Source organism: Corvus cornix, chromosome 9 (genome assembly GCF_000738735.6).
Source record: "Corvus cornix cornix isolate S_Up_H32 chromosome 9, ASM73873v5, whole genome shotgun sequence".
NCBI lineage: Eukaryota > Metazoa > Chordata > Aves > Passeriformes > Corvidae > Corvus > Corvus cornix.
The window spans coordinates 24,486,069-24,496,927 of record NC_046339.1 but is presented as its reverse complement, the minus strand read 5'-3'; the positions used below and the strand labels follow the sequence as shown (position 1 = coordinate 24,496,927).

At 49.5% G+C, this 10,859-nt stretch overlaps 1 protein-coding gene across 2 annotated transcripts in view; it reads left to right on the top strand.

Moving 5' to 3' along the window:
• The first annotated feature begins 6,974 nt into the window (after positions 1-6,974).
• MAP3K13 (mitogen-activated protein kinase kinase kinase 13) overlaps positions 6,975-10,859 on the top strand; it is a 74,691-nt gene continuing 70,806 nt past the window's right edge. For both annotated transcript variants that reach the window (XM_039556680.1, XM_039556681.1), the window contains exon 1: positions 6,975-7,017. The gene's annotated coding sequence lies outside the window, so the exon portion shown is untranslated. The remainder of the gene's footprint in view (positions 7,018-10,859) is intronic.

Below are 10,859 nucleotides of genomic sequence, written 5' to 3'. Positions count from 1 at the left end.
CCCCGGGCCAGCCCCCGCCGCGCCCCGCCCGCAGCCCGCCCTCAGCGCGGGGCTGGCCCCGGCCCCCGGCCTGCAGGGAGCTGCCTCTGCTGGGGTTGCAAAATGCGGAATATGGGAAATTTTCTTAAGAAAGGACGCTCATTAGTGTCTGATCTTTGCAGCTTTCAAGCCTAATCAACAAGAAAGGAGATTTAAGCCGTGCAACAACAGCTCACGAGCTCTAAGTGGTGTCCTGGTGTTGGAAAGAGAAATTCCTTGTTGGTAGAATTGCCTTGCTAAGGTTTAGGGCTCCACGCGTTTCAATGATCTCAGTCCTGGGGGGAAGGTTGACAGTGCCTGGGGAGAAGGATGTGCCACTGACAGTGGGCACACAGAATGCAGAACTTAGAGGCCACAAGGACATTTGGCAGAACCCCCACGACAAGGAAGAAACTGATAAAGGCAACCCAGCAACTGTGCTGAAATCAGCTCTGATGGGTCAAAGGCAGTTCTGGCAGGGGCAGATCATGAGCACCGACTCTCGGACCACTGACCCAAGAAACCACTGACCCAAAAGAAGAGAAAGACTGAGCACCTGGACTAATTAGCATGAGAAACGAGAGAATCATTAATCAGTAGAAGACAGAATGCTAATTAATAAGAGAATGATGTAACTTGCAGCCAATGAACATCAATACCTTCATTTGCTAAAATGTATAAATAGTGAAAAGTTTTGATAGTCATTGCGCTGGCTTTGTGGATTTGCCACCCAGCCCACTTTCCGTGCAGAAATGTAAATAAATCAAATACCTTGACTCAGTGTTGGATTGGCATCTTGCACACTGGGTGAAAGAACCTATTCTGGGACAACACTGGCATTTAATGTGTGCTCCCAGTCAAGCTCTGTGCCCCTGGTCCCTTTGGGTGTCACTTCACACCAGCCCCTCAGCTCAGCGCAGTGATGCCACTGTAAAAAGAACTGAGAGGTGGTGGGGGGAAACATAGTTTCTAACGTTACAAAATGTATCTGTTGCTCTAAAATGTTATTTAAGGGACAGAGAAGATTCTTACCTATACATTATTATATTCTTATTTATATCTCTATAATCTCCCATTTGTGTCTCTTGGCCTTTAAAAGTCAGTCCCCGGGCAGAATGGCTACAGCATCTTCCCTGATCTGGAACAGGTGTAGACAATTTTAGAAATTGATTTACATGTACAGAAAGTTTCTTCACTCAAAGCAACCTTTATTGCTGCTTTTATACTACCTTTATTGTTATAGCTGTTGTGGTGGATCGCTCCAGCTCTTCTGGCATTTATTATATAATGTTAAAAACCCCCCCAAACTAGGGGTAATACTCTGTATTTGCTTGTAAAACAGCATGTTCTGGGAGTTTATAAAAATGGTGTAAATGATGCCTTGGAGGGCTAACTTGTCTGTTGCATTTTTATTAACCAGAATGAAACCAAAGTTCACTCTAAGTTGTACTCTGTGTTTATGATTTACAGGTCTGATCTACTCGTCCTTTAATAACACAACTGCTGTAGTTGTGATAAAACAGGCATATTCTGAGCCTGAATAAATGCAGAAGAAAGCAGTGTTCAGGAAAAGAGAGCTCACAGAAAAAAAAAGAAGAAATTTCTACATTGTCATGGAAAAACTCCAGTAATGTTGAAAGCTTGTCTTTTTTTCCTTTTTTCCTTCAAGATGAATGGAGTTTGGTAGTGAGAAGAAGAAATGCATTTCAATGTATACAGCAGAGAAATTTTAAGTCTTGGAAGTTGTGCAAGGACCAAGTCCAAAGGCCTGAGCTTAAACCCAGCTCCCAAACCAAAGGGGAAAGATAAGTGCATGGCACAGGCCCCAGGTATGCTTCTGGCTGTGTTTTCCTCTCCCAGCGTTGCTAGTTTCACAGCAATCAGACCCAAGGCTGTGCAGCTTTGCTACACCTGACCCCATCTTTAGCATGAGAAGGGTGCAGGCTGCAGAACCTGTCAGTGCACTCAGCCTTGGGAAAATGTTATCAGGATGGTCCAGTTTGTTCCTGTAGCTTTTGTGTGATTCCCCAAGAGCTTGTGCAGGTCCCTGTCAGCCCTGCTGTTCTAAAGCTGTGCAGGGGCTGCCTGGCAGTTTGTGCTTTGCTGGAAAGCAGCTGTGGGCTATGGAACCACAGGACAAAGTGGCAGCTTTCTCCAGCCCTAGGTGTGCCAAAAGAAAAGAGATCTCACTGTTCCAGACCCCTATGATTACTGGTCTTTTAACCACACATTAGAGGATAATGCTCAGAAAATACACCTGGCACCCAGCTCTGGAGAAAGGCTTCTAAGACAGGAATAGCAGCAAATCCTTAGAAACTCCAGCACTAGAAGTGGGTATGAGGGTATTCACCAAAGGACAGGTTTCAATGGATGTGAATGTTGTGCTTTGTCTTCTGAACCTCTCAGAAAGTGCCATAGTAGAAGAAAAAGATTCCTGCTTCTTTCTGAGCTGGAGCAACACGAATGTGTCAAGTCTCCTACAGCCCCCTGGGATTATCAGCCTGTTCAGGAAGCGCTGAATGATAAAAACAAGTGCTTTATTTATAGGAGCCTCAGCTTAATTTTTATTCCAGTATATCAGTGCTGCAAGGTACTCCAGAAGAAGCACCTTGATTTGCTCTAACCTTACTCACACAGAACAAAAATTCCTGGAAAATGCTTCTTTGACAGCTGGACAAACCCTGTCCATTTCTGCACCCAGACACACTGGAAAAGGTGAATGTGCAGTGATGTCCCAGCTGGAGGAGCAGAGTGTTTCTGTGGGAACAACCTCTGAGGAATATGGAAGGTCTAATCACCTGTATTGTGCAATCTGAGTGGGGATTTGTGGTAAAACCCATGGCCACAGTGCTGAGAGGGGCAGTAATTCTGAAAACTTACTAGTTCTTGTCATCAGCTGGTCTAAACTTCAGCCCTGAATTAAACCTTGCTGTTGAAATGACAGCTTGGAGGGCCAGCTAAACCTAACAACAACTGTTTTCTGCTTTCCCTTTTACAGCTATGGTTTTTAATTCTTTTTTTTTTTTCCCTTAAAATATTATCTGATGTAAAAAGATCTTTGAACTCCTCCCCTTCATAATTTTTGTCTGGCCCCTTCATGTATGGTAAAAGCCAATACTGGTAAACATTTGATCACAAAATAGTTTTCAAAGTCTTCTTTGGTCAGCACACCATCAGGAGGCATCCTCTGATAACTTTAAGGTCCTTTTCCAAACTCTCTCCAAAACCCAGCCTCCCAGAGCCTCAGTGAGCTGGAGTTCAGGGCCTCAGGGCTGGCACAGAGAGCTCTCACAAAGGCATAGCTGGAGCAAGTGTGATAACTACAACCACCCAGCAAGGCACATTGTGGGCCATGGAGTATCATCCTATTCCAGAGTTTAAAATTCTGCTGAAGAACCACAGCTTCTTTCAGCCATGAAGGTTGTTTCAGCTTGATGTGATAAAGACATCTTTAAAACCTTTTTCACCCTAGCTGGGTATCCTTTAAAGTGTTTTTTTCTCTAGTGAAAAAGGGCTTTAAATGTCTTGGAAGCTTTGCTTCCTGTTTTGTCTTGTAAAATAAGGCTGGGCATAATTAAATGCAGTTAAATGCCCCTGTTAATACATTTAATAACTTAAAACATAGCATGCAGGTGGAGAACAGTCGTATATCCAACTCTGCACTCCCCCTTAGAAACAAACAGCTCATTTTTGTTTAAAATGTGTGTGTGCAGGTGTGGAGAGCAGTGACACAGCCCTGTGAGCACAACAGCTGTTGGTGTGGAATCACAGACTGGGTTGGGTTGCAAAGGACCTTAGAGCTCATCTCATTCCATGCCCTGCCACAGCCAGGGACACCTTCCACTAGGCCAGGTTGTTCCAAGCCCTGTCCAACCTGGCCTTGAAGGACTTTTGTCTTACTGAGGCTTTACTCTACTCCTTGGCTTGTTGAAACCCAGAATTACCCCTCTAAAATTCCCCACTGCATCAAGCCTGGTCTGTATTTATGTATATTTTAGCACCCAGTCCTGCGAACACAAAGCCATGGACAGCTTTGCACACATAAAGCTGGTTCTGACAGATATGTTAGCAATGTACAAACTCACAGCATTTCCCAACGAGTGGGTTGCCTGTTCAGCATTTATCTCACTCTGTACCACGCTGGGCATTTAAGGTTTAAATTGTCTTAAATTTCAAACGTAGGACCTCAATTTCTCCTTGCCGGAACAAAGTATGTTGGTTATTTTTAATAATACAGGCCTATTTCATGACTTTCGAGCTCTGATATTTGCGTGGTTTCGAAGCAACACCTCCTGGCAAGCCGTGGTATTGCTCGTGCAGGGAGAGACCTTCCTTGCGGGATGATATACGACAAACCAGGAGTGCTGTGGAGTGATAGAATCACAGAATGGCTTGAACTGGAAGGAACCTTAAAGCCCACCTCATTCCCTGCAGGGCAGGGACACCTTCCACTGTCCCAGGTCGCTCCGAACCCTGTCCAACCTGGCCTTGGACATTTCCAGGGATGGGGCAGCCACAGCTTCTCTGAGAAACTGTTCCCAGACTATCAGTGACCTGCAGCAAAAACCTTTCCTTGCTTAGTGTGCAAATCAGGGTGTGATGGACGTGGCTGCTCCAGCTTCCACTTGGGGAGAAATAAAAGTTGGGAGTGTTGTCCAGAATTCTTTAAAATGAGAGCACACATAAGCACTTAGTGCTGTCTGACAGGTATTGCTGTGCTTTTCCTTTGTGTGTGTGTTTATACCACAGGTGCTGGTTTACAATGGATGATATCACCACAAACCAGGCAGGACTTTATCCATTAAAGAGCAAAGCCAGCAAGGGATGCTTGCTGTCATCCCTATAAATGGTGAATGGATGTCAGTGTTCATCTTTGCCCTCTTAACTTGCTCTCTTTTCCCTATCCCAGCATAAAACCGACTATAGAAGCAGAAAATAGAAATATGAAGGGAAATTCAGAGCCGTTCCAGAAACCTTCCTTAGTGCTCTGAGGATCCCATTCCCTGAGCACTAAATCAACGTGGGTGTCCTTAGGAGCAAACAAAAATACTACAGAAGACTTGGAAACACCACGGGACAAAGAACAAGGTGACAGTGCCCTCACTCACAGCACCACGCGTGGTTCAAGGCGCTGTTGTGCTGCACCGGCATCCCGTGGAACAATCCAACACCCTGGAACAACGCGAGGAGTCGGACTGAAGAACGGTAGGCGATGGATGCAGAAGGCTGAGATGTGAGGTAAATGTTCATATGGTCACAGTAAAAGCGACACAAGTCCCTGTAGAGGGATATTTCTTGAAGGAGACAGTAACATTGTCAACGAAGGTGATAAAAAGATACATGTAATCAATACGTTTTTCTGTTCTCCAGTCCAGATTCGTTGATGTCGCACTAAAGAAACTCTTTTGTGTCCAGCTGTAAACTACAGTGTTGAAAGCGTCTGTCAAGGCTTGGCATCTTAATATCTAGTTTGGCCACGCAAGGCTGTAACCTGGTGTTGAGAGAACTGGCAGGTAACATTAGAATACTGGGGCTGCTCTCACCAAGTACTCGGAAACAGGGTAAACCTCAGATACCAAGAAACCACGTCGTGGTTTGGTCGCCCTTATCTCACTCAGCCACTAGTCCGGTGCTAGTTTGTCTGTTCCGGCCCACGCAGGTGACGCTGTCCCAGTTCTCGGCAGCCCTGCCCAGGCCAGCTGGAATTCCTGCCGACCTCGACCAGCCCCTCACGGGCACGGCCCGAGGTGCTACGGCTCCAAGTCCATCCGCCATGCCCGGCCCCTCACAGGCACGGCCCGAGGTGCTACGGCTCCAAGTCCATCCGCCATGCCCGGCCCCTCACGGGCACGGCCCGAGGCCGCCTCACGAGTTCCCGCCCAAACCCGCCCGCGCACCGCCTCAGACCACGCCCACGAATCAGACCCCGCCCACGCGCGGGGACCCCACCCGTCGACCCCGCCCACGCCCATCAGCCCCTGTCCACGGCCCGAGACCCCGCCCACGCCACCAGACCCCGCCCACGCCCCTTCAGCCGCTCGCGCTCCGTCAGAGCCCGCCCACACGCCTTAAAGCTCGCCCGCGCCCCTCGGACCCCTCCCGCGCTCCTTCAGCTCTCGCCCCACGCCCCGTCACCCCGCTCACACCGCTCAGACCGCGCTCAGACCGCGCTCACACCGCTCAGACCCGGCTCACACCGCTCAGGCCCCGCTCAGACCCGGCTCACACCGCTCAGGCCCCGCCCACGCCCGCTCAGGCCCCGCTCACACCCCTCAGGGCCCCGCTCACACCGCTCAGACCCCTCAGATCCCGCTCACACCGCTCAGACCCCGCTCACACCGCTCAGACCCCTCAGATCCCGCTCACACCGCTCAGACCCGGCTCACACCGCTCAGACTCGGCTCACACCGCTCAGACCCGGCTCACACCCCGCTCACACCGCTCAGACCCGGCTCACACCGCTCAGACCCGGCTCACACCGCTCAGGCCCCGCTCACACCGCTCAGACCCGGCTCACACCGCTCAGACCCCGCTCACACCGCTCAGGACCCCGCTCACACCCCTCAGGCCCCGCTCACACCCCTCAGGCCCCGCTCACACCGCTCAGGCCCCGCTCACACCGCTCAGATCCGGCTCACACCGCTCAGGCCCCGCTCACACCGCTCAGGCCCCGCTCACACCGCTCACACCCCTCAGATCCCGCTCACACCGCTCAGACCCGGCTCACACCGCGCAGACCCCTCAGATCCCGCTCACACCGCTCAGACCCGGCTCACACCGCGCAGACCCCGCCCACCCCGCACCCCGCCCGCGACCTTAGGCCCCGCCCACGACCCGAAGCACCGCCCACAGCTCGGGCCGCGCCCACACCCCTCGGGCCCCGCCCCCGCTTTAAAGCCCTCCCGCTGGCGCGCGCCCGGAGGTGACGTGTGCGGGGCGGGGCGGGGCGGAGCGGCGGGGCCGGCCGGGGACGCGGGGCTGCGGGAGCGGGCGGCGCAGGTAACGGGGGGCTCTGGGGTACGGGCGGCGCAGGGAGCGGGGGATTCAGGGGTACGGGCGGCGCAGGGTACGGGGGCTCAGGGGTACGGGCGGCGCAGGGAGCGCGATGCTGAGGCAGCGCGATGCTGAGGCAGCGCGGTGTCCGAGTGACGGAGTGCTGAGGGAATGATGTGCCCTGTGAGGGAAGGCGGTGCTCGGGGTCCGGGGTGCTGAGGGAGCGCGGGTGACGGGGCGCGCAGGGAATGCGGTAGGCAGGTAACGGGAGTGCTCAGGGGCACGGGGTGCTCGGGGAATGGGGTGCTCGGCTGTCGGGGTGCTCAGGAAACTCCGCTCCTGTTTGCAGGCACGGAGCTCTCACGCTTGTGTATTTGATATAAAAAGGGACTTTCTCCAGTTTAAGAGATCCGGTGCCCCGGCCGAGGTGCTGGCGGTGCCTGTTGTGAGGCAGGGGAGCAGTCCCACGGTGTTATCGCTGCTTTCCGGGCAGCAGGAAGCGTTTCAGTCAGCCTCCAGACAACCTCGAGCAAATCCCACCGGAGTTAAGCCTGTGGTGTCTGTCCTAATCCTGTCTGGGGGCTGCTGTCAGCAAGGAAGACCAGCACAGGCTCCAATGGTTTTGTGCCCTCTCCAGTAAAAAAAATAAGTGTAGGAATTTTGATGCTTCTCTCACCTGGCAGAAGTCTGGGAGAGTGGGTGGGATAAATTTAGTGGATGCTTCTCTGGGCTATGTGGCTTAGCCCAGAGAAGTGCAGCTCTTAAGTTAGTGAGGGAAGGCAGGAACTGTAGTGCCAGGTCAAGGGGAATGGCTTCCCACTGCCAAAGGGCAGGGATAGATGGGATATTGGGAAGGAATTCCTCCCAGTGAGGGTGGGGAGGCCCTGGCCCAGATTGTCCAGAGAAGCTGTGACTGGTCCATACTTGGAAGTGTCCAAGGCCAGGTTGGATGGGGCTTGGAGCAACCTGGGATAATGAAAGGTGTCCCTGCCCAGGGGCTGGAATGGGATGAGCTTTAAAATCCCTTCCAATCCAAAGCATTCCTCTTTTCTCCTTGTAGGGAAGGGCGTTTCCCTGGACACAGTCTCGTACTGTGCCTCATTTTTGCTAAATGAATGGCAACTGGGTGTAAGGAACACTTGTAGGTGTAGTGCAATGAAAATAAAACCTTTAGAGAAAACAGATGGCAACCTGCCTCCTCTCTCATTTGAGCTCTGTGGAAATTTTGCAGCTGGAAACTGCTGAGACCTTGCTGGGGCTTCACTTGCAGTTGTTCTTTTAACCTGTAGTTTTACTACTTCAGAGGTAGGCTGGTCTTAATATATACTGATCTCAGTCTCAAAGCAGAGCAGAAGAATACAGGTAAATACTTTCTGCATTCACTCCCAGATGGAATGGAGTCGTGATCTGATTCCTCCAAGGAGCCATTTGAGCTGTGAAACTTTGCATTTTTGTGGTAACTGTATGTATTGGGAAGCGTAGAATTTCAGGAACGGGTTTGGTATTATATTACTGCTGGAAAGGGGAGCCCTGTGCACCTCTTTTCCATCCGTCTGCTTGTCTGTTTTCCTTGCTCCTCAAGTGCAGCTGTAAGTGGTGGTGTGGTGGGCTGGATTCACGTGCCAAACCCACCAGCAATTAGCACCATATGGAAATGGAATCCATGGAGCTGTGTGTCTGTACCTGTGCATCCAACAGGGAGAGGCAGGCCCGCCCATTAGGCAATGACAGGGATCAAAATTAATTAAGCTGCTCCTGAAAGTGTTCCCTGAGGCTGCACTTCGCTGGACAGTCCTGGTGTTTGTGGTTTGGCTTTTTGGTGGCGTTTGTTGTTTTGTCGTGGATGTTTTTGAGATGAAAGCTGTGCGCTACTCCTTATTTCTGGGTGTTCCTAATATCCTCAGCCTCTTCCTTCCACTCTTTCCCAGTAAAAATAATATTTTCGTTCCCTGAAAAAGTTTCCTTTTGGGTGCTGACCAAACTGGTACCTGTGAAGGGTTAAAAATGTAGAACTGGGGCATTTTTAGAATGCTGTCTGTGGTGATTTTCACCCATAACTCCACGGGAATCATTGCTACAACAGATGTTCTTGTTTAGAGAAGAAAAACAGTTTTTGCTAAATGTAAAGGTGGGAGTGCTAACAATAAATAAAGAAATCACAAAGAACAGGTGGATAAAGAATTGAAACAGATGTAGGAAAGAAGGAATTACTCTCAGTTGCTCACTTTTGGCCTGAATTGTATTTTAACAGCTGTTTCTCACAGCAGAAAGCTCTCTGTCCAAAAAGACAAAAGGTGAGACTGTTGGCAAAAATTTATATTGGTTGCATGCAGAGAATTTTTTTTTTTTTAACATAAACAATTTTCTTTCCCTCACTAAGACTACGAACAATTAACCTGGAAAAACATCGCTTTTGTTTATTGTGTTATTTTAAAGTCTGTGTTAATACAGCAGTTCGTACTTAGTGGTGATTAGTGGAGAATAAATGCTTCTCCTTGTAATGTGCAAGTCTTTTATATAAGCCTTTGTGACATAGATTAATGGCTTAATTGCAATGTTAAAATACTACTTCTGGGACAAATGCTGAATTTCCAGACCTTGGTGTGGTTTGGTTTTAAATGCTTTTTGCCATGTGGCTCTTGCCCCTGCCCTGAACCTGCTCTGCAGTGTACCCATCCCATTGTGTAGAGCTCCTTTCCTGGAAGCATTTTCTTTCAGTTCCTTTATTAAAATTACTTATGCTGGATCTTACTGCTGTCTCTGTAGAATTTTTCTTCACAACTTCTCACAGGGAAGATAACTTGCCTGTTATTATTGTTTTGTTAGAAACGGCAGCATAAGCTTTAAGAAGTGACTACATCCAACATTCCAGGTGGGTCTCAGCAGTGCAGAGCTCAAGTTAAATATTGACTTGTGTAGGACTTTGGTCTTGGGTAATCCCTGCTGAAGCTGCAGCCAGGAGAAAGATGTTGTGGCAAAGATAATCACTTTAAACCACCCCCTGCCAAACTGAAGCCGATCTGGCTGCGGGGAGTGGTCCCAGAGGAGGCTCAGAAACCCCCCATAGTGTCCCCATGCCCAGGGCTGGGAGTCTGCATGATGTGAGGAGACAGCCACGTCTGTACCTGGTGGTGGTGACAGCCCCAGTCTGTGTCTCTGTAGTGAAGTGACCGGAATGTGGGGTCTCCCTGGTGGTGCCAAGTCTGGTGGTCTGTTGTAATCTTGCTCTTATTTGTATTTAACTGTCCCTCGAGCTGGAGGGAATTGTGTGTGCCAGGAGCCCAGCTGGCAGGAGGTCTCTGCTCTGGGACCATGGCTCCTACTACAGAAGGCTCTTTGTGCTTTATTGACACGTGATCCCTAGAAAAAATAAACATTTCTCATTCTTGCAGAGATTTGCTCTCAGATATGAACTAAGCAATAACTGTTTCAGCACTTTCAGCCTGCTCCATCCCTCTTTCCTTGTGTTGTGGGCTTTCCTACAAAAGTCTAAAATCTGCTTGCTGAACTTCATTGGAAATAGAGTTCCTCTGGGACTGACAAGATAAATTTTGTTCTTGGTGATGTGGTGTGTATCGTTCTTGACTGCTTTGCTGTGGGGGGCTCAGCAAGCAACACAAAGTATATTAAAGAAAACTCATTTTTCTCTAGCTAAGAGGCTTTTTAAGAGGTGGGAGGCGTCTTGGACTTTATTTGCTTGTGGGGAATAGGATTTTCAAGCTAATCAGAAGGTTTTAACAAAAAAAGAACATCCAGTCATCTATGGTGCTTTAGGTAAAAGAATTTTGGCATCCTTTAATAGTAAAATACTTTGACCTGTCTATACCTGGGGGAATAAGTTATTTTAT